General features: G+C 43.2%; 1 protein-coding gene and 1 long non-coding RNA gene across 4 annotated transcripts in view; both read left to right on the top strand.

The window, feature by feature from the left end:
• LOC147844817 (uncharacterized) overlaps window positions 1-24,221 on the top strand; it is a 532,816-nt gene that overhangs the window by 83,066 nt on the left and 425,529 nt on the right. The window lies entirely within an intron of this gene.
• Window positions 1-24,221, top strand: part of LOC137491186 (uncharacterized) — a 92,536-nt gene that overhangs the window by 30,840 nt on the left and 37,475 nt on the right. For 2 of the 3 annotated variants that reach the window (XM_087248577.1, XM_087248576.1), the window contains exon 3: window positions 7,750-7,831. The gene's annotated coding sequence lies outside the window, so the exon portion shown is untranslated. Of the gene's footprint in view, window positions 1-7,653; window positions 7,832-24,221 lie in introns of all 3 variants that reach the window. The other variant, XM_087248578.1, reaches the window with a different exon arrangement.

Here is a 24,221-nt window from a genome sequence, read left to right as displayed (position 1 = left end):
CTGCTGTTGTTTATGTTTAGACTTTCAGTTGCCTGTTTGTGAGTTAAACTGTTAATTTTGTTAGTCGTCACCATTATTGAGGTTCATATGCTGATTATTGATGTCTCTTTGAGTGTGATTTACACCATAGAGCAGTGTTATTGACCGAGATATTCTTAAAAACTTCCAGAAATCATTGCCATATAAAGACATATAATGTAAAATAATAGATTTAACATTGAATAGGAGCAGTAAATTTTATTATACTAAATGAGAACAGACTCTGCCATTTAATAGCAACATGAACATCACCAGATCTTATTTAGGTTTTTGGCTGGCTTACAACAACAAAAGAGCTTTTTAAACAAAGTTCTTAACAATTGCAGTAGCCACGATATATAAATGTTAAAAATGACAGGGCTAAGAGCCCAACTAAAGCAAACTCTGTTCTCCATGATGGTGACGTAAAACTTTAACTTTTTCTCAAGAAGAACTTTAGTAGATGTTATACAAAAATACATGTATTAAGTAATAAGTGTAGCTGGTGAAGATGTTTGTAGAGTTGTTTAATCATCCGCTGATCATTTAAATGATTTAATCATTTGTTGTTTTTCAGGTTATTTCATTATAAAGCTGTGACTAAAGTTTTGTATGTTCTGTTCTTGTTTTTTCCCTTCAGTATTTCTTCATTTGTTCATTGTTAATCCTCAATTATCATTTAATTAGTCAGTTAATTAATGAATTTACTTCAGCTTTGCTACATGTTTCTTGAACACTCAGTAGTGTGGACACTTCAATAAAAACTGAAGTATATGCTCTGGGGTTTAAAGGGTTAAAGGTGTGAGAGGTAAAAACACAGTGTAAAATGTATTTTAACAGTAATATACTGTTAATTTACACTACGGAAGTAGACTGTTAAAAAACAGTATATTGCTGGCAACCACAGCTGCCAGTAGATTACTGTTAAATCAAGGAAAAAACAGTATTTTACTGTAAAACCTGAAGCTAATTTCTTCTGTGTGTCACCGTTGTGGAGGAGAGTAGAGCCAGTGTATGAGTTAAAGATGAACAATGAACTGCTGATGTTATTCTGCATGTTTCTCTATTTAAAGACAGCGGCTGTTTAATTGCTGATGCAGTCAGAATCTCTCTGGTGATTCCAGATGTACGTGTATGTGTGCTGTTGTGAAAAATAAGACATTAGAGTTAAACCAAACTTTTCTAATTAACTAAAATAAGTTATCATTATAAGTATGCTTCTAAGCATATATAGCACATTACTTCATAAACTCATTCAGCAGTTGACCAAGTTGAGGCAGTTGCTTTCAGTGAGCAAAATGAGTTCACTTGAGTATTGTGTAAATCAATGTAGTCCATGTATTTTTACAGCAACATACTGTAAAATAACAGTACATTGCTGGCAACTGCAGCTGCCAGTATTTTACTGTTTTTTAACGGGACAATTTTTAACAGTGTAGTCACCCTAGGGCACAAAAAAATAAAATATAATAATAATAATTATATATTATATATAACATACATATATTAACAAGTTTTAAACATGATTTCGGGTGCCAGACAAGTTTTAAACCTTGCCACAAATAAATCTAACTATAATTAATTACCCAGGATAGCGAAAACAAAACTTATACAAGACCCTCCGTTACATACAGTAACATAGAACCATACGAAATAAAAACAAGAAAATCGGATTCCACTTAGAAAGATTTAATGAACTAATTTAAATGGCAAATACAACTACAAGTAACAACATTACCAAAAAATAAATATTTATATAGTCAATATCCTACAATCATTTTAAGTAACCCAAAACAAGATTCCCCTCAAAAAACAACAACAAATGCACCAAGAAGTAAATAAACAAAACTTTTCAATTTTCTCAAATATCTAATTAAATGAAAATAAAGGGAGGTTGGGTGGAGATTGTATGTATGTAAGTGTATGAGTGAAACTGACCCAAGCGACTTGCAGTGGTGGTGTCAGGAGGTTACACGTCAGCAGTTTACTGGCTGGCAGGTGACTTGGCAGAACGGACAGAAATGATGAACAGGCAGCCGTTTTCGGAGGTGTCCTAACACATCGACACCAGTAACTTTGCAACACGAAGGTAACGTAAGACTGGCACTCGTCAGCAATTACCAGGAAACTTGGTATTACGGTGGCTATAAAGGACAAGTCAGTGAAAACTTGAGCATCGCCGCATCTCTTCCTCAGATTCCTCAGACCCAGGCAGAGCCACACCCGCCACGCAACTTGGTGACGCAAACACCACTCCCACACTGGAGGTCAGAACTCTCTCCCCGAAGAAAAAAATAAACCTTTTATATAATTTCACATCATCGTAATTGGTTGTAGCATTCAATGGGGATGAACTTATTATAAAAGTCAGTGACAAAGGAAGTAAACACAAAATAGGGGCAGTACAGAAAGTTTCTGTATTGTCACAATATAAATCGACTTTGAGTGGAAAGAGAGGAGCCTTCACTGCCAGCCACCAAGCTTTATTCTATTTTATTTTAATTTCCTGCCATGTTTCCTTGTTTAAGTCTTACTTTATTGTGCTTTATTTGTTGGGTTTATTAGTCTTAGGTTAGTGTTGGATTTGTTGGAAAACCTAAGTTTAGATTTTTTTATTCATTTTTGTGTAATTATGACACATGAATTTTTCCAGAGATAGGTTGCGGCTGGAAGGGCATCCGCTGCATAAAAACTTGCTGGATAAGTTGGCGGTTCATTCCGCTGTGGCGACCCCGGATTAATAAAGGGACTAAGCCGACAAGAAAATGAATGAATATGACACGTGAATAGTTTAATTATTTTTGTTGTAAGAAATTTACTAGTTTATATGAAACTGGATTCATGTGTCCTCTTTATGTTGTGTTCCCTTGTGAAATAAAATTTAGAAAAAAAGGTTTGTATCACTGACAGCAGACAACAGCTCATCAATTTGGGTTTGGCTAAGTCTAAAGCACTGCTTAAGGCCTCCATCATCCAGGTATAGTTTTTGGAGGAGTTGATGAATTCACAGAGCTGGTGCACCACTGAAAGGATCTAGTGGACATGGCGCTGAACAAATATATGCCATTTTTCAGCCTTCCTAAAGCATAAAACAGCTGTTCTCACAATAAAACTCATGTTAGCCATTTACCAATAAAGCTAGAGTCATCAGGCAGACAGAAGCCCTGCCCGTGATGCAAATCTGCATCTATAATTACATGTCTATTTATCTGAGCATCAGAGACTCTGCTCTCTGTATACCGTTTCCTGCTTTCTGTCAGGTGACTGGTCTGGTTTGCATGCACTGGTCTTGTTTTGATTTGGTGTGGGCTTTCTGTAGCACTCAGTGCCTACAAAAAGCCAGCATGGGCTTTGCAAAGCATGTTTAAAATATTGTGTTTAACAAAACAGAGCAATCAGAAAGAAAAAACATTCTTTATGGCAATTACTATTATTATACAATTTTAACAGCAATGATTAGACACGAGCAATTTTTAGCAATGATTTTTTTATTTAAAAGCTTGATGACTTTTTATAAAATGAGCCCAACATTAGTTAAAAAAAATCTATCATTTTTTTATTTTTATGAAAGCTGTACACATTTAGAGTATGATTGTCCTTTGGGTAATTTTTGACCCACCAGCTATAAACCATTTTTACTCAACAGAAACTACTGACATACACATGCTCACTAAAACACACACATACACACAATAAGAATCTGATATACTTTAACTTTTATGAATGTTGTCTTGCTAAAAACAAAACATTTTACACTTCTGCAGGTACTTTTATCATTAAAACATGATTTATCAGTAGTCAAAATGAGTGTTGTCCACTGATTGCTGATGAAATACTGCCCACTGACACATCTATCAAACCTCCCGTTTTTCCCAGGATCCTCCCGTATTTTACAATTTTATCCCGCTATCATCCTGTAAAGATCTTCCATAATTCTACCATATTTTGAATCTTTCTATGAAGGATGGCAATAGACATTAAAGAGTTGATCCTCACTATACACAACTCATACCGCCGAACCACCTGCTATTATAGGAATCTGTTCTGTGCTTTCATTTTATTTAGGCATGAAAACACTTTGGAATAAATATAAAAATGGCGGGACTTTCTACCTTTCCATTGCAATCCTCAAAACTGCCAATTCATGTAGACTGTCAGATGCGCTCCATAGTGATAAATATACGCTGTTTCCCAAACATATTCTGTACACATGATTTGAAACAGACATATACACATTATAATAATGTGGATCATGGTGAGAAGCAGGAATGGAACTAAACTTTGCAGAGCTGCAGCCCTTAAGGAACTAGATTTGACACCTGTGAAGAGGTTCAATGTAATTTCAGATTAATGGGTCCTTAACTTTGACATCAGTATGGTCAACTTTATATACAATACAATTCAAGACAATATAATAAATACCACATTTAAAGTAATATAAATACATATAGTGCCTTTGGACTTTTTTAAACATGTTTTTATTAGTTTTTTTCTATTTAGACATACACAAAACAAAAATACAAACACAACATAAAATGCCTGACACAAAACATAACTGCATATACTAAAATATACATATGACCAAAGCCATAAGCTGTTATGTTACCAACATTACAATATGGCAGGAAGAGTGAGAATGATGAAAACAGAATACACATGAATGAATGTCTATATGGACATTATGTCATTCTGAGTTTCAAAATGTCATATAAAGCAAGGTTTATATTGTCCAGATATGGTGTCCAAGTGCGAATAAATGTATCAGTTGTGGAGTGGCTAAGACATGTTAAGTAATCCAGGGGAATAATCTCTTGAGTTATTGAATGCCATCCTTTAATGGAAGGGGGCTTTTCATTGATCCATGACATCAAAATGTTTTTCCTGGCAGCAAAAGTTAACAGGCAGAAGAGTCGTTGTTCATACTTGTTCCTGATTAGTTTGCAGGGAAAACCCAGGAGAAGGGACAAAGGGTCTATATCTATGTCCAGACTAAAAATGTTGTTTATTTGGGCTACAATTCTGTTCCAGTAGGCCTGAATCACCTGACAGTCCCATATGCAATGAATATAATTCCCTATATTTGAGGTGCGATATGAATTCTATGAAGGATCCTGAGTTGAATGGCTCTGGCCCTATTGCAAACTGAAAGCTTATTGGCTAGAGACCAAGCCCTCCCATTCTTCTTCCAAAATATAAACCCCAAGCTCTTTTCCCCAAATTGATTTGCGATGGGAGTTACAGACAGTGTTTAAGAGGACTTATAGAAAAAATAAATCAGTTTTTGTTTAATGGGATTTAATAGAATTTTTTTTCAATTACTGTAAATGAGTATTTAGAAGTAAGTGTGGTGTTCTTAAATATGTAGTCTTTAATTTACAGGAATCTGAAGAAATGTCTTGGCAAATAAAATTTTGAAACAATAGTTTCAAAGGCAGTAGGTTTCCCTCCTCAAAAAGATTATCCATTATACATATACCACAGGCTGGCCAAAGATAAAGCCATGATCTAGAGTACTTGGCAAGAACTCTGAGTTATTTAAAATTGGTAGAAGAGGGGATGTTGTGTCAATTCTATCTTCCAATCTTTGGATGAAACGCCATGCCTTAAGAGTGTTATGCACTAAGGGACTGTGGTATAATGTTCTTTTCAATTTGGGATTGAGAGCAAATAGTAAGTTTTTTAAAGGGTATTTAGACTGAGAGGATTCAAGATCAAGCCAAACTAAGTTTGGATCTTCATTTAGCCATTCTACAATAAAACATAATTGATAAGCCAGCTGATACAGTCTAATGTTTGGAGTGCCTTTGGACTTAACTGCAGCTTTTGATACAATTTCTCACGGCATACTTTTAGACAGACTTCATAACTGGGTTGGTGTAGATGGGACGTTCACAGTTTATCTATGTGGGGGTCACAGATCGCGCACTGTTCCTTTATATCATGGTGTCTATCAACGGTCAGTACTTGGTCCACATCTCTTTAGTAAATGGTATGTTGCCTCATGGACAAATGCTGCAAGAAATTTGGTATTAGATATGTCATTGCTATGCCGATGACATGCAGATCAATATTAGCACTTCACCCAATTTATCGGCTTCAATGTCATTGCTTAACGCTTGCTTAGTTAAAATTAAAGCATGTATCCAGTAAAATTTGCTTAAACTGAATAGTTAAAAAAAACAAGATTTTATTGCTTGGCACTCCTTCTAACATCAAGAGGTGTAGTGAATTAGCGTTGACAGTTGATGGGTCAGTCTTATCACCATCCTCGCAGGCGCATAATCTTGGTCTTGTCCTTGGTGTTGTCTGAGCTTAGTCTGAAGCCTCATTTTAAACATGTAACTAAAATGGCCTTTTATCATCTTCAAAATATAGCCCCCATACGTCCTCTCCTCTAGAGGCCTGCTGAAAAGACTTGTCTATGCTTTAATCACGTCTCGTTTGGATTTTTGCAATTCTCTGCTTGGAGGGTTACCAGCTAATTATCTCAAGATTTTACAATACATCCAAAATTCAGCTGCACGTGTGTTGACATACATCATCTTGTTTTCACATCACTCCTGTACTTCAACAGTTTCACTGGCTCCCAGTCAAGTCTCGTATTGATTTTAAGACATTGATTTTAACATATAAAGCAGTTCATGCTTCAGGGTACATTTGTGACTTGATATCTATTTCCTCTGCCTCTTGCTGTCTATGCTCTGCCTGGGGTCCTACGCTGTTTCAGCCTCGTTGCAAACTCACACTGTAAAAAACAAATCCGTAAAATTTACGGTAAAAAAACGGCAGCTGTGGTTGCCAGTACTTTACCGTTAAAAACACGGTAAAAACCGTAAAAGTAATTTTTCATTTTTACGGTAAATTACTGCATTTTATTAATTTATAGAGGTAATATGTCTGTATTTTGAATGATCAACATCTGCACATCTTTTGTTACACAGTTAGACACGTTAGCACACCTACATGCTGGTGGTGGTAAGGAAGTTACATAATAAGCCAATCCTCATCACAATCAACTTTTCCCACAAGTAGAAAAGAGTATCAACATATAGAAGGTGCTCAGTGCCATTCACACAGCTACTAAACACCAGTATGTTAACACGCATAAAATTAAAGCCATGAAATAAACATTGTTTATCAACATTAGATGTAACATACATCTCTAATGTACATAACTAATGGGGAAACAACTAAAAAGATTCATATTAATGTCAAACAAATGCATAAAAAGTTTTGTGCCATGCAGGGAATTCTGGGGAAAGTCAATTTACGGTTATTCGCCGTATATATTAAGGAAACATACCGTTAACCAGGTTACGGATTTGTACTGTAGCATTTTTACAGTTTTTTACTGTTGAAATTACGGACCTTTTTTACAGTGCTGCACCATTGGAAATGCTGGTTCCTTGGACTGTTTTAAGAAGCTACTTAAAGCTCATCTTTTTAGGACTGTTTTTAATTTGTAATATTTTTATTATTACTGTGTTTTTTACTGTATTGTTTATTATTTTACTGTGTTTTGTTGTCTTTTACTGTCTTGTAAGCACTTTGGGTCTTAGAAAAGCATTAGCATTATTAAATAAAATGTATTATTTTTATGATTATTATTATTAAAAGTTTATGGCACAATTACAGCTAAACACATCTGTTAATGTCAAGCCACTTATGACAGCTTGATTTCCTGGAGGGAAAAAAAAATGAAAGTGAAAGTCTTTTTTATTTCATGGGGAGGAGCACCAAACTATAAAATGTGGAGCCATTCTGCAGAGGCAGTGCAGATGAAGAGCAGCTTCTAGAGGACATCAAAATAGTGGTAAGTCTTAAGTACATTTACAATCTCCTCTATGCAGGATGGTGAAGCTCCTGACTTTACGAATGACAGTTTGACTGATACTGAAATGTGACTCAATGGTTATTTTGTTCTTCAAATTATATTATGAAATTACTGGTATAATTGATCAGCATATTCTTGTGCTACTTTTACCAAACAATTATAAATATTTATAAAAGATTCATTACTTTACAAAACATGTTTTCTCTGGTCTTTTGTCTCTACATTTGGTCAGGATAATCCTTGATGAAACATGATATTAAGAAAGAAGCAAGGTAAAAACTTATTTTAAGCAAACAAAAGATATATATATATATATATATATATATATATATATATATATATATATATATATATATATATAAATCACAGCAAAATCCACAGAGTAAAATTTACTCAGTTCAGAGAACATTTGGTCTCTCTCTAAATTGAGCAAAATTTAGCAGCAGAGTTAAAGTTAATGAGACAATGATGGGGTTAATTAAGTGATGATTGAGGACTGATGATGAACACCTGCTGTTAAACAGAAACAGAAGGGAAGCAGCAGCAGCTACGCTCATTGCTTACTTGATTGACTTTATTTCTGTCAGATGTTCACACAAGTTTGTATGAGATTTATTGAGACTAGGGTATATGATAAGCTAGTGCTGTTCCCATGCTGATACACTTCCGGTGACCTGTTATTGTGAACGTTTTTTTATTTTATACGGTTCCTTATACAGCATCGATGTTGTAATGTCATTAAAATACATTAAGTTAAATAAACTGTAGCATTTATTTAGTTGCTCAAGCGTAAAATGAGACAAAAAGCTGATTACTCGCACGCGCCTGTCAGAAACGGCAGGCTAACGCAGAAGCTCAATTAAAAGTAAAATTAAAAGTCCTATTAGCATGCTTCGGCATATACCCCATTAACTGTTTTAGTTCTTTACATTTTACAAAAAAAAATAAAATAATAATAAAATAATATTTTTTTTTGTTACCCTGACATCACCACCATGGAAAAAAGTGTTTGATATACTTGGACTCGATTTCTAACAGTTGCTCTGACAAGTATAAAAAAGAACAAATGTGATCAAGCTGACTGATCCTGTATTGAATCTTATTCTTGACAAGAGTAAGAGTATAAGAGATTATATTTGACTTTGCAAATTATATTTCAATGATGGTTTATCACATAAGAAACTAAATGCAGTGTTTATTTGGAGAATGGTCCTCAACTGTGGTTTTATATATATTTTTGAAACAAACTGAACATCTGAAACAATTCAGAGACACAGACATCAATAATCAGCGGTTCTATCTCAACAGTGGTTAGAGTTTTATTTATTTTTGGCTGTAGTGCATGTTAAGACAATCATACGAAATTCATCCATAGTTCCCAGCATGCACTGTAAGGAGGGAAAAAAAATAAAAATAAACTGACCATAGTTGAGAAGCATACTCTGATTCTTTATGTCTATGTGTTTTAAGTGTTCAATGTGTTTTATGATCTGATAAAAGTATTGGTGAGCTTCATTTTCTTAATACAGTGCTCCTTTTGTGATACAACATTATTTAAACTTAATAGGTCAAAACCAATTTTACTGATTTGACCAGTGACTAAACCACCACAGAGTTAATTATTCAGAGCACAATTGTTATTTTCATACAATATTTGGCAAACAAAGAGAACCTAACATTAATTATCAAGTCAGAGTCCAAGTAAAGCAGCTACTGTTCTCCTCAATGGTGACAGCTTAAACACAAAAAGTGTTTTTTTTTTTTGTAAAAAATTACTTAATTCTTAATATTATCACTGTATGTAATTTTGTAGAGTGTGGCACAAATAAGGCCAAACAGGTTGTTAATAGGTAAAGATGCTGTTTGTGGAGTTACTTAATGATGCTCTGCTGAGATTTTGAAAGATTTAAGGCCCTACCATACACTCGGCGCGGCGCAATACTTGTTTGGTAGTATCAGCTTGGAGCAAGAGTCGTTTTGAGCCGTTGCGCTACGCTGTTTAAATAGTAAATGCATTAGCGCTCATATGTGCGTCCATAGGCGCTCTGGTCTAAAAAGCAAGGCGTTTATTTTGAGAAACTAAAATAGATTTTTCATTAGACCAAAACAAACCTGGTCTAAACTCCGGCGCAGAGTTGCACCTTGCTTACACACTACTTAATATGCACAAGAGAGCAATAGGCAAATATCTTTACAAATGAAAAAAATTAAATATTCAGGATTTATATAGGATATAATAAGAATAGATATAGGATATAAATATAAAGGATTAAAGTATTACAAAACATTATTTTCTAGCCTACATAAATATGAAAAACTGTCAGGGTTGGTGAGGGGAAATGGGTAAAAAGGAGCGAGGAATAAAATGCTAAATAAACTACCCCGAGGGGGAAAACATTAACAAAACAAATACATTCACAAACAAACTTCACTGGGCTGGCTGGTAAGGAACAGGACTGGAAACACGACAGGACAAGGGTTCAAACAACAACATGTGATGACGAACTGGCACAGGACAGCAAATGTGAGGGGTTTATAAACTGTAGAAAATTAACACACAAACAGGTGAACACAATTAACTAATAATGAGTTAACAAGGAGGGTGGGACAAGACAGACGTGAGAGCGCATGACAGAGAGACAACACAAGTCATGCGCTCACATAACAGGACAAGAACATGCAGCCAATGAGAGAACGTTCGAGGTTACAGAAGTAACCCTTCGTACCCCGAGGAGGGGAACGGAAGTGCCATAGAGTGGATTGATTGAAATCCACGAAATGGGAGGATTCGGATCAGAAGCCGCTTGTCTTTAGAGTATTGAACGGGCCAATGAATGAAATTAATTGGCAGCGTAAGCTTGCGCAGGTGTGCGGCATAGGCAATTAGCCCAGCATATAAGCGCACCTGAAGCCAGCAGACGCTATCCTTTTGAGCTGAAGATCCTTTCAAACAGCTAAGGGACAGTCATTATGGCGACGGAGTATGGCACTTCCGTTCCCCTCCTCGGGGAACGAAGGGTTACTTCTGTAACCTCGAACGTTCCCCTTCGGTTGGGGAACTTCAGTGCCATAGAGTGGATTGATTGTAATCCACGAAATGGGAGAAGTATGGAAAGCGCCATAATGACTGCACCTTACCAACGCCCCCAATGAGGGGATAGTCAAGCAAGCGTGACGCACCCACATCATGGGAGGCGCGGTCCTCCAACGTGTCCCTGGCCTTAATTTATCCTACTTCAACAGAAGTTTTACGGATTTAGATATATTTTTTGGGAAGTCTTGAGCATCTAGATAATTCTAGGAAATACGACAGTACGTTGGGAAGTGTACAATCCCGATAGGGAGGACGCTGCGGAGGCCATCCGTTACCCAAGGGGGGCATAGATGGCAGAATTAACATATGGACTAGCCCTAAAAAGGGGGAGTACGCATAGCAAAAGAGTGGTTAGCAGAGAGGGAAGACACGGGTCCGCCCAGGGGGGGGGACTTAACCGTGGCGGAATAAGCATATGGGATCGCCTAGTGGGGATCACGCATACCAGGCACCTATACCCAAAACGCGGGCTGACTAGCGGGCAGACCTACAACGTATTGGGCCAGCAAGTGACTCCTCTGCTGAGTCAGTGCTGGGGGCCACGGAGGAATCTGCAGGGCTCACCTGATGGGGAACTTTACTGACAGATAAAAAGGCGCACGTACCTCCGTGTTAGGGAGAATGGCGCAGCAAGCGTGTTTCAACACCCTACCGAGTTGTTTCCTCAATCACCAAAGGGTTACCTAATACCCTTGAGGAAACCGGCTCCACTCGCAGATTGTAAAACCTTGCAAATGTGTTGGGTGTCGCCCAGCCCACAGCTCTACAGATGTCTGTTAGAGAGGCGCCGCGTGCACGCGCCCAAGAGGATGCAACGCTCCGAGTGGAGTGTGCACGTACTCCCGGGGGACACGGCTGACCTCGACTCGAATAAGCGAGTGAAATGGCATCCACAATCCAGTGGGATAATCTTTGTTTCGATACGGCACTTCCCTGCTGCCGACCGCCATAACAGACAAAGAGCTGCTCAGATGATCTAAAATTCTGAGTACGGTCCACATAAATGCGCAGAGCGCGAACTGGACAAAGTAAAGAAAGGGCTGGGTCTGCCTCCTCCGGGGGCAGCGCTTGCAGGTTCACTACCTGATCTTTAAAGGGGGTGGTAGGAACCTTGGGCACATAACCGGGGCGGGGTCTCAGGATGACGTGAGAGTAATCCGGCCCGAATTCCAGGAATGAGTCACTGACCGAAAATGCCTCCAGGTCCCCGACCCTCTTGATGGAGGCCAACGCAACCAGCAGAGCTGTCTTCAGGGACAGAAATCTTAGAGATACTGATTCGAGTGGCTCAAAGGGATCGGATCGCAAACTCGTGAGAACGAGTCCCAAGAGGGCATGAGAGGGGGGCGAGATGGATTAATTCATCTAGCACCCCTAAGGAACTGGATGACAAGGTTATGCTTTCCCACGGTGCCGCCAGCTACCGCGTTATGATAAGCGGAGATGGCGGCCACGTAAACCTTGAGAGTGGAGGGCGACAGCCTGCTGTCCAACTTCTCTTGAAGGAAAGAGAGCACAACACTAATCTGGCAATTTCGGGGGTCTTCTCTGCGAGAGACGCACCATTCAGTGAATAGACTCCACTTCAGGGCGTAGGCGCGCCTCGTGGAGGGGGCTCTAGCCTGAGTGATGGTATTAACCACCGCAGTCGGTAGGTTACCTAAGTCTTCCTTGCGTCTAGGGACCACACGTGGAGGTTCCAAAGATCGGGGCGAGGGTGCCAGATGGTGCCCTGTCCCTGAGAGAGTAGGTCCTCTCTCAAAGGGATCCGCCAGGGGAGGGCCGTCGCGAGGAGTGAGAGCTCTGATATCCAGGTCCGGTTGGGCCAAAGGGGCGCAACTAGCAGAACCTGTTCCTCGTCCTCCCTGACCTTGCACAGAAACTGCGCGAGCAGGCTCACTGGGGGAAACGCATACTCGCGCATGCCCCGAGGCCAGCTGTGGGCCAGTGCATCCGTGCCGAGAGAGCCCTCGGTCAGGGAAAAAACAACTGGCAGTGAGCGTTCTCGGGGGAAGCAAACAGATCGATCTGGGCCTCCCCGAATCGCGCCCATATCAGCTGAACAGACTCGGGGTGGAGTCTCCATTCTCCAGGGCGTACCAGCTGTCGTGAGAGCGCATCGGCTGCACGATTGAGCGTGCCTGGAACGTGAATGGCGCGCAGCGATTTCAGCCGCGGGTGACTCCAGAGGAGCAGACGGCGGGCGAGCTGAGACATGCGGTGAGAGCGCATACCCCCCATGCGGTTGATATACGCCGCCGCCGCCATACTGTCCGTCCTGACCAGCACGTGTTGCCGCTCCAGCACCGGTAAAAAGCGGTGGAGAGCGAGGAACAAAGCCAACAGCTCTAGGCGATTGATATGCCAATGCAGCTGGGCACCCTTCCACAGGCCCGCAGCCGCATGCCCGCGACACACGGCCCCCCAACCCGTGTTGGAAGCATCTGTTGAAACAACAACATGGCTGAACGCCTGTCCTAGAGGCACACCGGCCTGTAGGAACGAGGGGTCGTTCCAAGGGCTGAGGGCGCGGCGACACACGCAGTAACCGAGACCCGGTGTGTGCCCGCGTGCCATGCGCGTCTGGGGACCCGATCGTGAAGCCAGTGCTGAAGTGGTCTCATATGGAGCAACCCGAGCGGCGTGACGGCGGCTGCGGATGCCATATGCCCCAGGAGCCTCTGAAAGAACTTCAGTGGGACCACTAGTTTGCTGTCGAGCTCCCTCAGACAGTTCAGCAACAGGCGAGCGCGTTCCTCAGAGAGGTGCGCTACCATGGTGATCGAGTCCAGCTCCATCCCGAGAAAAGAAATCCTCTGCACGGGGGCGAGTTTGCTCTTTTCTCGGTTGACCTGAAGCCCCAGTAGGCGGAGATGCCGAAGCACCTTGTCCCTGTGCATAATCAACTGCTCCCGCGAGTGAGCTAAATCAGCCAGTCGTCGAGATAATTGAGTATGCGAATGCCCGCGATCCGAAGGGGCGCTAGGGCACCCTCCGCGAGTTTGGTGAAGACCCGCGGAGACAGAGAGAGCGCGAAGGGGAGGACCTTGTACTGCCACGACCTTCGAACGCAAACCGCAGAAATTGGCGGTGGCGTGGAAGAATGGAGACATGGAAATACGTGTCCTTCAGGTCTATGGCTGCAAACCAATCCTGAGGACGAATGCATTGGAGAATGCGCCTCTGCGTGAGCATTCTGAACGGCAGCCTGTGCAGACAGCGGTTCAAAACGCGCAGATCTAGGATTGGCCGTGACCCACCGCTCTTTTTGGGTACGATGAAGAAGGAACCGGCTCGATTGCACCCTTCGCCAGGAGGGCAGCAATCTCCTCTCGCAAGACAGGGGCGGACAGGGGGTTGACCCTGGAGAAATACACACCCGTAAACTTGGGGGGCCGTTTCGCGAACTGAATCGCGTAACCGAGTCTGATTGTGCGTATGAGCCACCGCGAGGGGCTGGCCCACGCTAACCAGGCAGGCAGAGCCCTCGCTAATGGAGTCATCGCTACAATCGCTGACGTACCAGCGGTGGGGCAGCGCGGAGTGGGTGTGCTGATCCGGGAAGCACGAGGCTGGAGGGGTGAGGGAAGGGAGACCGTCCCCCCAGTGCTCGTGAGCCACTGGCGAAGCACGTAGAGTCTGCGAGCCGGAAGGCAGCGCGTCCCGGACTGGCAGAACTGGTGCAGTCACATCGGGGGAAGGGAAAAAGTGCTCTTTTAATTATGTTTTGGTGGCACTGAAAAGTACCGTTGTTATCGGGGCCCCGCCCTCCAGCGGGGAAAGAGCAAGTTTCCTCTTCTCCGGATGGCCTGTCTCAGGGACGCTTCGCGGTCCGTTTACCGGACTTAACGGCGCCCTGGGCAGGAGGGGCTGCCTGCTTTCGAGGTGTACGCCGCGCCCACTTGGCCGGAGGCGGGGGCGGGGCAGCACTCGTTGGCGGGCGCCCTCGGCGAGGAACAGCGGAGGTGGATGGCTCGGCGGGCGGAGCGGGCTTACGGCCACGCCGATAGATGACATTGCCCATCGCATCCGACTGCTCTTTCACCGCCTTGAATTCCTGGGTGAATTCACCAACGGTGTCGCCGAACAGGCCAGCCTGGGATATGGGCGAGTCAAGAAAGCGAACTTTGTCAACATTGCGCATATCGGCCAGGTTTAGGCAGAGGTGGCGTTCCTGAACCACAAGTGTGGACATCGTCCTCCCCAGCGCACACGCGGCGGACTTAGTAGTCCGAAGAGCATAGTCGGTCGCGGTGCGCAGCTCATGTAATAAGCTTGGGTTGGACCCGCCCTCGTGCAGCTCGGCCAGCGCCTGCGCTTGGTAGCGCTGGTAGGTGGCCATCGCGTGCAAAGCAGAAGCAGCCTGGCCCGCAGCCTTATAAGCTCTGGCTCCGAGGGAGGCAGACAACCTACAGGCTTTGGACGGTAGGCGGGGCAAACCCCGCCACGTAGAGGCGCCGCGGCCAAAGATTGACCGCGATAGCGCGCTCCACTGACGGGATCGCCTCATACCCCCTGGCAGCTCCGCCGTCAAGGGCGGTGAGGGCGGAGGTACACGCAGCACAGGCAGAGAAAGGTGCCCTCCAAGACTGCGTGAGCCTACTGTGCACTTCCGGGAAGAAGGGGACGAGAGGCTTCGAAGGCTTCGCCTTCTGGTCCTCTACGTAGCACCCATCTAGTTGGTCCGGCCACAGAGCTGGGGGACAAACCATCTCCAACCCCACGGCCGAAGCAGCCCGGGAAAGCACGGCTAACATGTCCGCTTCAGGATCCGATTTGACAGCGCTCACCTGCCCGGAGGGGGCGAGCGGGTCCGGATCTTCGTTGGACAGTGAAAGCCCACCCTCCGATGCCGCGGAGGACATGTGATCTCCGGTGTCAGCGAGTGTGAGAGCTACTATCTGGTTAGACGGATCACTCCCACTACCCGAAGCTTGGATGGAGCGCCGTGAGGAGCGAGAGGTCCGCGAGCCCGTGGGCGGCGGATTATCTCCCGCTGAAACCCTCAGATCTGCCCGAGCGCCCGCTGCTTTTTTAGAACAGGAGGCAACTGGGGTGGCTCGCTCTCTTGCGAAAGTTAGCCGCGATCTTAGCTGTGCAACGGTCATGGCATCGCAATGACGACATGAACCGCCCGCGAGCACCGCATTAACATGCTGGACCCCCAAACATGCAATGCAGTGATCGTGTCCATCATTCGGAGCCAGGAAACCCCTGCATCCAGAAACGCACAGTCGGAGCGCCATCCTGAAAAGGACGTGCTGCACGACTGTGTTGCTCTTTTAGGAAAGTTGCAACAATACGCACCGCTCTGGCGGACCGGACCCAAAGAACCGCAGGCAAGGGAGAAACCCAGCTCGACCGTCTGCCACCGCGAAGACCCACTCTGGACCGGGAGACACACTCGTTCGCTCTGAAGTGCTTGAACAGCAAGAGGAACCCTCATCGACTCACTCAGAAAGGATCTGAAGTGAAAAGGATAGCGTCTGCTGGCTTCAGGTGCGCTTATATGCTGGGCTAATTGCCTATGCCGCACAACTCTCAACTCTTTACTATTCAATAAGGGAGCCGATTCATAGAACCGAGCCGACTCGAGCTTCACCAGGCAACGGCTCTCTGCATTTGAAATCCACCCGTCATCTCATCCAGTGGATTCGTCCTCAGTAAGTGTTTAAATATCCAATTCTGTCAGATAAAGAGTTGTTTTATATATGAAGAATTTCATTGCAAAACAAGATATATCCATTTTGAAAAATACTGGTTATTTGACATTATTATTTAAGACACCAACAGTCAAGTTTATTCACATGTTTTGTACATTAAACTATTACTTGAGCTCAGTGAAGGCCAGGAACTCAATATTTTCAAATCCAGAATATTTTTTCTTTAATTTTTTGTCCATAAATAGTTCATAAATAAGTCAAAAACCATGCCAAAATGCAACGTATTTATCTTAACATTGTCAGATATCTTAAATAGGTTAAAAAAAACCTATATATCATAAATATATGGAATAATATATACAAAGATTGATTACAGTTTTTCTCAAATGCTAAAACACAAAAGCCAGACCTCTAAACCAGTGGTCCCCAACCACCGGGCCGTGGACCGGTACCGGTCCGTGGAACAATTGGTGCCAGGCCACATAAGAAATCATAAATTATTTCTGTAGAAAATATTACACCAGCGACTTGGTTTCTTCCACTCACCCCTGCCATCTCACATTAAATGGACTATGCCAAAATCCACCACGGAGTGAAGTGAAAGTGTAGCTGGAAGAATTCTCGCTAGAATATAGCTCAGTGGTGGATGTTGATAGTTTAAAGTTATAAAACAGGTATTATAGAGTCCAAATCAGCAGAGCATTTAAGGAATGTGCATATATGTGTGCGTGCATTACTAAGTACCCTAAATCATTGCAATATGTATTTATATGGAGTTTCACATAATCATAATCATTAGGTCAGTAACATGCCAATGCATACATTTAATTTGGCTATACGGTTGTATTATTGTTAATATGTTCGTCAGTTGAAATGTTTGGCACAAATGTTATGTATTTGATGCATATAAACCTTGATTGAAACATAAGCAGACCGCAATAGTGCAACTGGCGCATGCACACTGAGTTGTTCATGATTAACCTGGATTCATATGATGTGGCCCTGATGCAGCTCAGCGACATGATGGCGCACAGGGATTGTGGTGTGTGTGGTGTGTGAATAAAGTAAACTTTTACACCCTGATCATGTTTTCAAGAGTACTTGTTGTGTTATAGTAGTGTACATGCAGTATTTTCAATAGATTTATACTCTTCTTATAAAATTTACAAATTAAAATTACTAAACCTCTGCAGAGAGCTAAAAAGATCCGATACTGTAAAGTTTCTAAAAATATGCATTGGCAGTTCTGAAACAAAGAACCTTCTTACTTCACGAGTTCACACTTGCATTTGTTTAAGTATAAAGCATATTTGGCGTGCTGTCTGATGGGAGGGCTCTGAGCTCAAGGAGACACCCCAACGCGAGTTATTCCCCTTATCAGGAAACAAAGAGGAGTTGGGATTCGAGCGAAGTATCTAGCCCAGCCCCAGAACGCTCCCCAAAAAAACGCTACAGGACAGCAGCCAGACAGGTGTGCAAGCCCCCCAAAATTTGCTGATCTTAAAAATTTGGAGTGGTGCTGTTAAGTTGTAAGTGTTTCGGGAGGAAGCGGTTGCGTTGTTGACAGTGGTGCATAATGAGTGTCTCCAGCCAGTATCTGCTCCCACAGGAGACGGGCGTATTCTGTGGGAGTAATTGCTGCATTAGCAATGGTGTGTGTTAAAGTATGCATCCCCGTAATAGCTGTCGCTGTGCTGACAGTGGTGTATGATGAGGTATGCGTCTCTCATAGAAGTGGTTACTGCGCTTGCAGTGATGTGTAAAAAGTAAAAAGAGGTATGCGTCTCCCGTAGGAGCAGTCACTGTGCTAGCGGTGGTGCATGTTAAGGTGTACGTCTCTATTTGGGAGCTGTCACTGCACTTGCAGTGGTGCATAATTATGAGGTGTACGTCTCCTAAAGGAGCGGTCACTTCACTTGCAGTGATGCGTAATTATGGGATGTACGTCTCCTTTAGGAGCGATCACTGCATTAGCAGTGGTGCATAAAAAGGGGTGTGCGTCTCCTGTAGGAGCTTTCACTGCGCTTGCAGTGGTGCATAATTGTAAGGTGTATGTCTCCCGTAGGAGCAGTCTCTGCGCTTGCAGTGGTGCATTATTATAAGGTGTACGTCTCCCGTAGGAGCGATCACTGCGCTTGCAGTGGTGCGTAATTATTAACTATACGTCTCCCGTAGGAGCAGTCACTGCGCTTGCAGTGGGGCATAAAAGTGTGCGTCTTCTGTAGTAGTGGTCTCTGCTCTTGCAATGGTGCATGATAGTGGGGTGTATGTCTCAAGGAGGAGCTGTCACTGCACGTTCAGTGGTGCATAATAAGGTGTACGTCTCCAGTGGGAGCTGTCACTGCACTTGCAGCGGTGCATAATAAGGTGTACGTCCCCAGTGGGAGCTGTCACTGCACTTGCAGCGGTGCATAATAAGGTGCGCGTCTCCATTAGCTGTCACTGCACTTGCAGTGGTGCATGATGAGGTGTGCGTCTCCAGTAGGAGCTGTCACCGCGCTTGCAGTGGTGCATAACAATAATGTGTGCACTTCCCATAAAGCAGGTCACACACCAGAAGCGCTGCTCGGCGCCGCGACACGGCGCGCACATGACAGTTTAAAGTATCACACACCAGACGCGCACATTTGAATGATATTTAACATAAAACTAATCAGATGGCGCTCTGTGGCGCGGCAGAAAAATTAACTGCGTCCTGGGCCGTGGCCGGGTGCCGCTGACTTGCGGCGCTGGTGTGTATCCTGATAGAAACCTATGTTTAAAATTCCAAAATGGATGGCGCTGCGTGGCGCTTCTGGTGTGCGACCTGCTTAAGATTGGTCACTGCCCTAGCAGCAGTGTGTAATAAGGTGTGCGTATCCTGTAGGAGCGGTCACTGCGCTTGCAATGAGTAGTGCAAGGAGCGTTGAGTAGTTTGGAATGGAGTTCCATGATTTATATTGAGTGCAATTGTGACTTGAATTGCTGTGAAAATAGATGGGGTAAGCTAGTCGTGTGATTCTGTATGATTTCTGAGCTGAAATTGCTTATCGGCTTGGTGTTATTATTACTTCATATTACTTCATAATATTTATTTATTTAAGCAATTTATTTTATATACACATGTCGTCTATGTAAACGTTAATAACGTATTTAAGTTTTATACATGTTAAGTACCTAGACGATTAATCTAAGGACTATAATCTATACATGGCCCAGGATCACGGGTGGAAAGAAAAGAGAGGAGGGCATGAGTGACATCAGCGGAGGCGGCCTCGTGCTGGAACTTGCGTCGAGGCCTGAAGAAAGTTAGGGGCTAGAGCCGTTTGCGGAGGCATGCTCGCGCTACTGATGGCCCTAGGATCACAGGTGGAAGAAAAAGAGAAGAGAGAAGGGGCTGCCGGCGTTAGAGACATTAGCGGAGGTGGCCTCGCGCTGGAACATGCGTCGAGGCCTGAACAAACCATGTTAATCTGCAAGCGGCATGAGGGAAGAGTCTGCTTGTTAAGTGGTGACGTGTTGGTGACGTATGTAATACTGTTTTCGGGTCCAAGCTGCCACTCATTTGAGTTGAGAAATTATTCGTTTATGATCACTTTTAATTCATATCACACGATAAAGTTTATTTTATACAAAATCATACTGTACACAACCATTTTTTGGGCTTGCTGCATAACAAATACCAAAATCTTAACAATTTATAAAAATTTATCACTTTCTGGCCATCAGATATGAGGTGTGGACATTGCGATCGTGATTTTCGAAAGTATTAAATCGCTTTGTAAACATTATAATTACAATTTCATGAGTCTCCCCATGCAGTTAATTGAGAAATTATTTGTTTATGATCAATTTTAATTCATATTACATGTTAAGTTAGTTTTATACAAAGTCATAATGTACACAACCATTTTTGGGCTTGCTGCATAGCAAATACCAAAATTTTAACAATTTATAAAAATTAATCACTTGCATCATGTATGAGGCATAGACATATATATCGTGATCATGACTTTCGAAAGTAATAAATCGCTTTGTAAACGGTATAATTACCATTTCATGAGTCTCCCATTGCAGTTGAAAAGAGTGCATGGACCCAGAAGCCACTTCGCGTTACATCACACTTATAAGGGGATAGGCTTGTTATTCCTTAATTTGGCGCGCCAAGAGCAGTGGCATTGCAGGCGCTACTAAGTGGAAATATTCCATGTGTGGGGGATGGACAAGGCCGTAGTGGAGACGTGCTCACGCTGTCATGACGAATTGGCCGATGGTGGCGCTTCGCCTGTAGAGCAGCGGCCTGGCACTCGTTTGATCTGGGCCAGTGGTTGCCAAACTGGGGAGCGGCTTAGGTTTGTTGCCGGTGTCTGGAAGAGCTGCAGCGTGGCGGGCATAAGTTAAGACCGCGGCCTCTGTTGATATGCTCTGCCGAGTGCTGATGCGCTGGACGTCGGCTTGGAGTTTGCAGGAGGAGACGTGTCATCCTCATGGAATTTTGCTGTTTGGACAATTTTACAGTGATTGGATGTGCCAATGCTAAAGTCGTGAGATGCTGCAGGTAAGACAGTTTTGGTATATATAGGGGTTTGTTCAAGAACTGATTTGATAATGGAATAATTGTCAATGACATATTCGATACTGAAACTTCTGCGCATGCTCCTCCCGAAATTTGTTTACAAAACATCACAAATTGAGCATTGTGTTTTCAATTGTTTTGCTGTAGTGTGTAATGATGTGTATAGTGTTTACATTTTTGACAGCTTCGAGCTGCTCTTTTGGTGTGAAAGTTTGAGTTTTGAAGTGAGAAGGTGTGGTTGTGTTTATGTAGTTTTAGAAAAGGATGTTGTGTTTAGACATTGGGGAACGCTCTGGTTACTAAAGTAACCCATGCTATAAGTGGATTTAATCCGCGTATAGGGATTTCATTCAGAAAGCCAATTGTCTGAAAGAGTATATAACGGACCAATGAAATGCCAAATGAATTGGCAGTGTAAGCTTGTGCTCCTGATGCTTGTCGCAATTAATTCAGCAAATAAGCACAGGGAAAGCAAGACAACACTATGCTTTTAAGTTGAAGAGACTGATACTTACAGCTAAGGAATAATTATTATGGTGATGCTATAGAGCATTTCCGAGGGTTACATTATTAACTAGAGCGTTCCCCTTCGGATGGGGAACTTCAATGCTATAAGTGGATTAAATCCACTTACCCAATGGCGAGATATGATGGCAGAATTTATGGACTAGCCCTGAGAAGGGGGGAGTACACATATAATAAGATGGTTAGCGGAGAGGGAAGACACGGGTCCGCCTGTGAGGGGGGACTGCACCGTGGCTGAATAAGCATATGGGATCGCCTAGTGGGGATCACACATAGCGGGCACCTATACCCAAAACATGGGCTGACCAGCTGGCAGACCTACAACGTAATGGGCTAGCGAGTGACTCCTCCGCTGAGTCAGTGCTGGGGGCCTCGGAGGAGTCTGCAGGGTTCACCTAAGCTGGGAACTTTACTGACAGAGTGAATAAGCGCTTTTATCTCCGTGTTAGGGAGAATGCAAGTGTGTTTCAATACCTTAACCGAGTTGTTTCCTCAATCACCAGGGTTACCTAGTACCCTTGAAGAAACTGGCTCCACTGGCAGATTGTGAAACCTTGCAAATGTATTAGGTGTCGCCCAGTCCGCAGCTCTACAGATGTCTGTTAGAGAGGCTCACTACCTGGTCTTTAAACGGTGTGGTAGGAACCTTGGGCACATAGCCTGGGCGGGGTCTCAGGACAACATGAGAGTAAGCCGGCACGAATTCCAGGTACAAGTCACTGAACGAAAATGCTTCCACGTCCCCGACCCTCTTAATCGATGCCAACGCGACCAGCAGAGCTGTCTTCAGGGTAGGCTTGGGCGGTATCCAAATTTTGATACCGTCAAACCGCCTCCATATTTTACCCCGGTATGCGGTATTACCGGCGTAATAAAAAAAAATATGACGTAAGGCTCAGACAGCGTCACCAAACTGTTGGCTTAAGCCTAAACCATTCAGAACCTGAATACATTCTATGCGACCTTAGGCTCGCGGTCAGAGAGAGAGAGAGAGAGAGAGAGAGAGCGCAAAGCGACGCACAGCACCTCTCTCTCTCTCTCTCTCTCTCTCTTTTCCACATACACATACACACACACACACACACATCTCTCCTGCGATTTATTAAGAAATTTACTCCCACACCGTAAGAAATCTGGCCGGCTCCCGCGGAACAGCAGCGGGAATGCAGAGAGCTGTAATCGGGCAATAAAAATTATACCCGATAGGTTCCGAGTCTGACAGGTACATTTTGATTGACAGCTTTATACAGCCCAAACCCGTTCACAGCCTACATTAAAATGTGCTCATGCACACAGCTCTAATGCATTTTTTTCAAGAATGAATCATTTATATGTTTTAACATCATTTATTCGTAACAAGCTTAGACTATAGGCCACTTGAAAGTTGGAACAAAGAAATAAAGTAAGTCCTACAGCTGTAACATCGTAACATCTCAGCACTCTATAGGTCTAGGTACACTTAGCCTTTAAATTAGCCTACACACCAATGAAAAGTAATCTTGCTTAACAAATCAAATTAAAATAAACTCTAAATGATGACGGGTATTTTGGCAATAACGAAATTAAGATAAAGGCTCTGCAAGATGTGTTTCTCCACTTCTCTTCACGATCTGGCATTAAGGCGGCGGTGAAGCTAAATAATAAAAGAATAATGCCACCATTAGTCTGTATACTCTGTCCACATTATGATTATATGGTTTAATTAATATTTATTTATAATTAAAAAAACCTTTACTCACCAAGATTAGGCTACGTGTGTTTGTGGAGGAACATTATTAAATCCACTGGCTTTAGCGCAGTCTCTCACTCATGGTGCGTCCAGCAGCTGAACACCCTTTCCTGCTGCTCCAGGTCGAGATGCAGAGTTCTGATCCGGCTGATTTTGCAAGTTTTGGGTAGGATTGTCTGTTCATCTTCTACCAGTCAGGAACATGCATTTAATTTTCCATGACAGCAGTTTCACTTTAGCGAATGGCCTCTTCTTTTTACCTGTCAGCTTGCGGTTTAGGGCTCTACCGTAATACGCAGTGTATGAGCGACCGCGAACTACCTGCGGCTGGAATAAGCGCTCCTTATGAGCTAGTGACTGGCTTGACCGCCGTCAAAATTCTCTTTTTTTATTACTTCATCATCATTTGTTTCACCTTTGCAGGGATGGATTTTAATGCAGGGATTTGGATTTTTTCGGGTTTTGCCGGGTTCGGGCAAAGATCTTTAGCTCTAATGCAGACCTCTCGTTCATATTAACCACGTCTCCTTTCTGTTCAGTCGAAACTGCCAAACTGCAGGACACTTTGAAGCGCGACTCGTCACGTCACCTCTCCCCCTCCCTCTCCCCCTTCTCTCCCTCCCTCTCCCCCTTCCTTTCCCTCTCTAATCCACACTGTCCCGTGATGACAACCACACATACGTTTTTGTAGGCATTAAATAAAGGATATTTAATATTTTATGACGGTATAACGGTATTGAAACTGACACCGTTGCTATTTTTAGATCCTGCGGTATACCATAATACCGTAATATCGCCCAAGC

This window comes from Danio rerio, chromosome 4 (genome assembly GCF_052040795.2).
Source record: "Danio rerio strain M-AB ecotype USA chromosome 4, GRCz13ab, whole genome shotgun sequence".
NCBI classification, from domain to species: Eukaryota; Metazoa; Chordata; class Actinopteri; order Cypriniformes; family Danionidae; genus Danio; species Danio rerio.
This window is presented reverse-complemented; position numbering and strand designations above follow the sequence as displayed.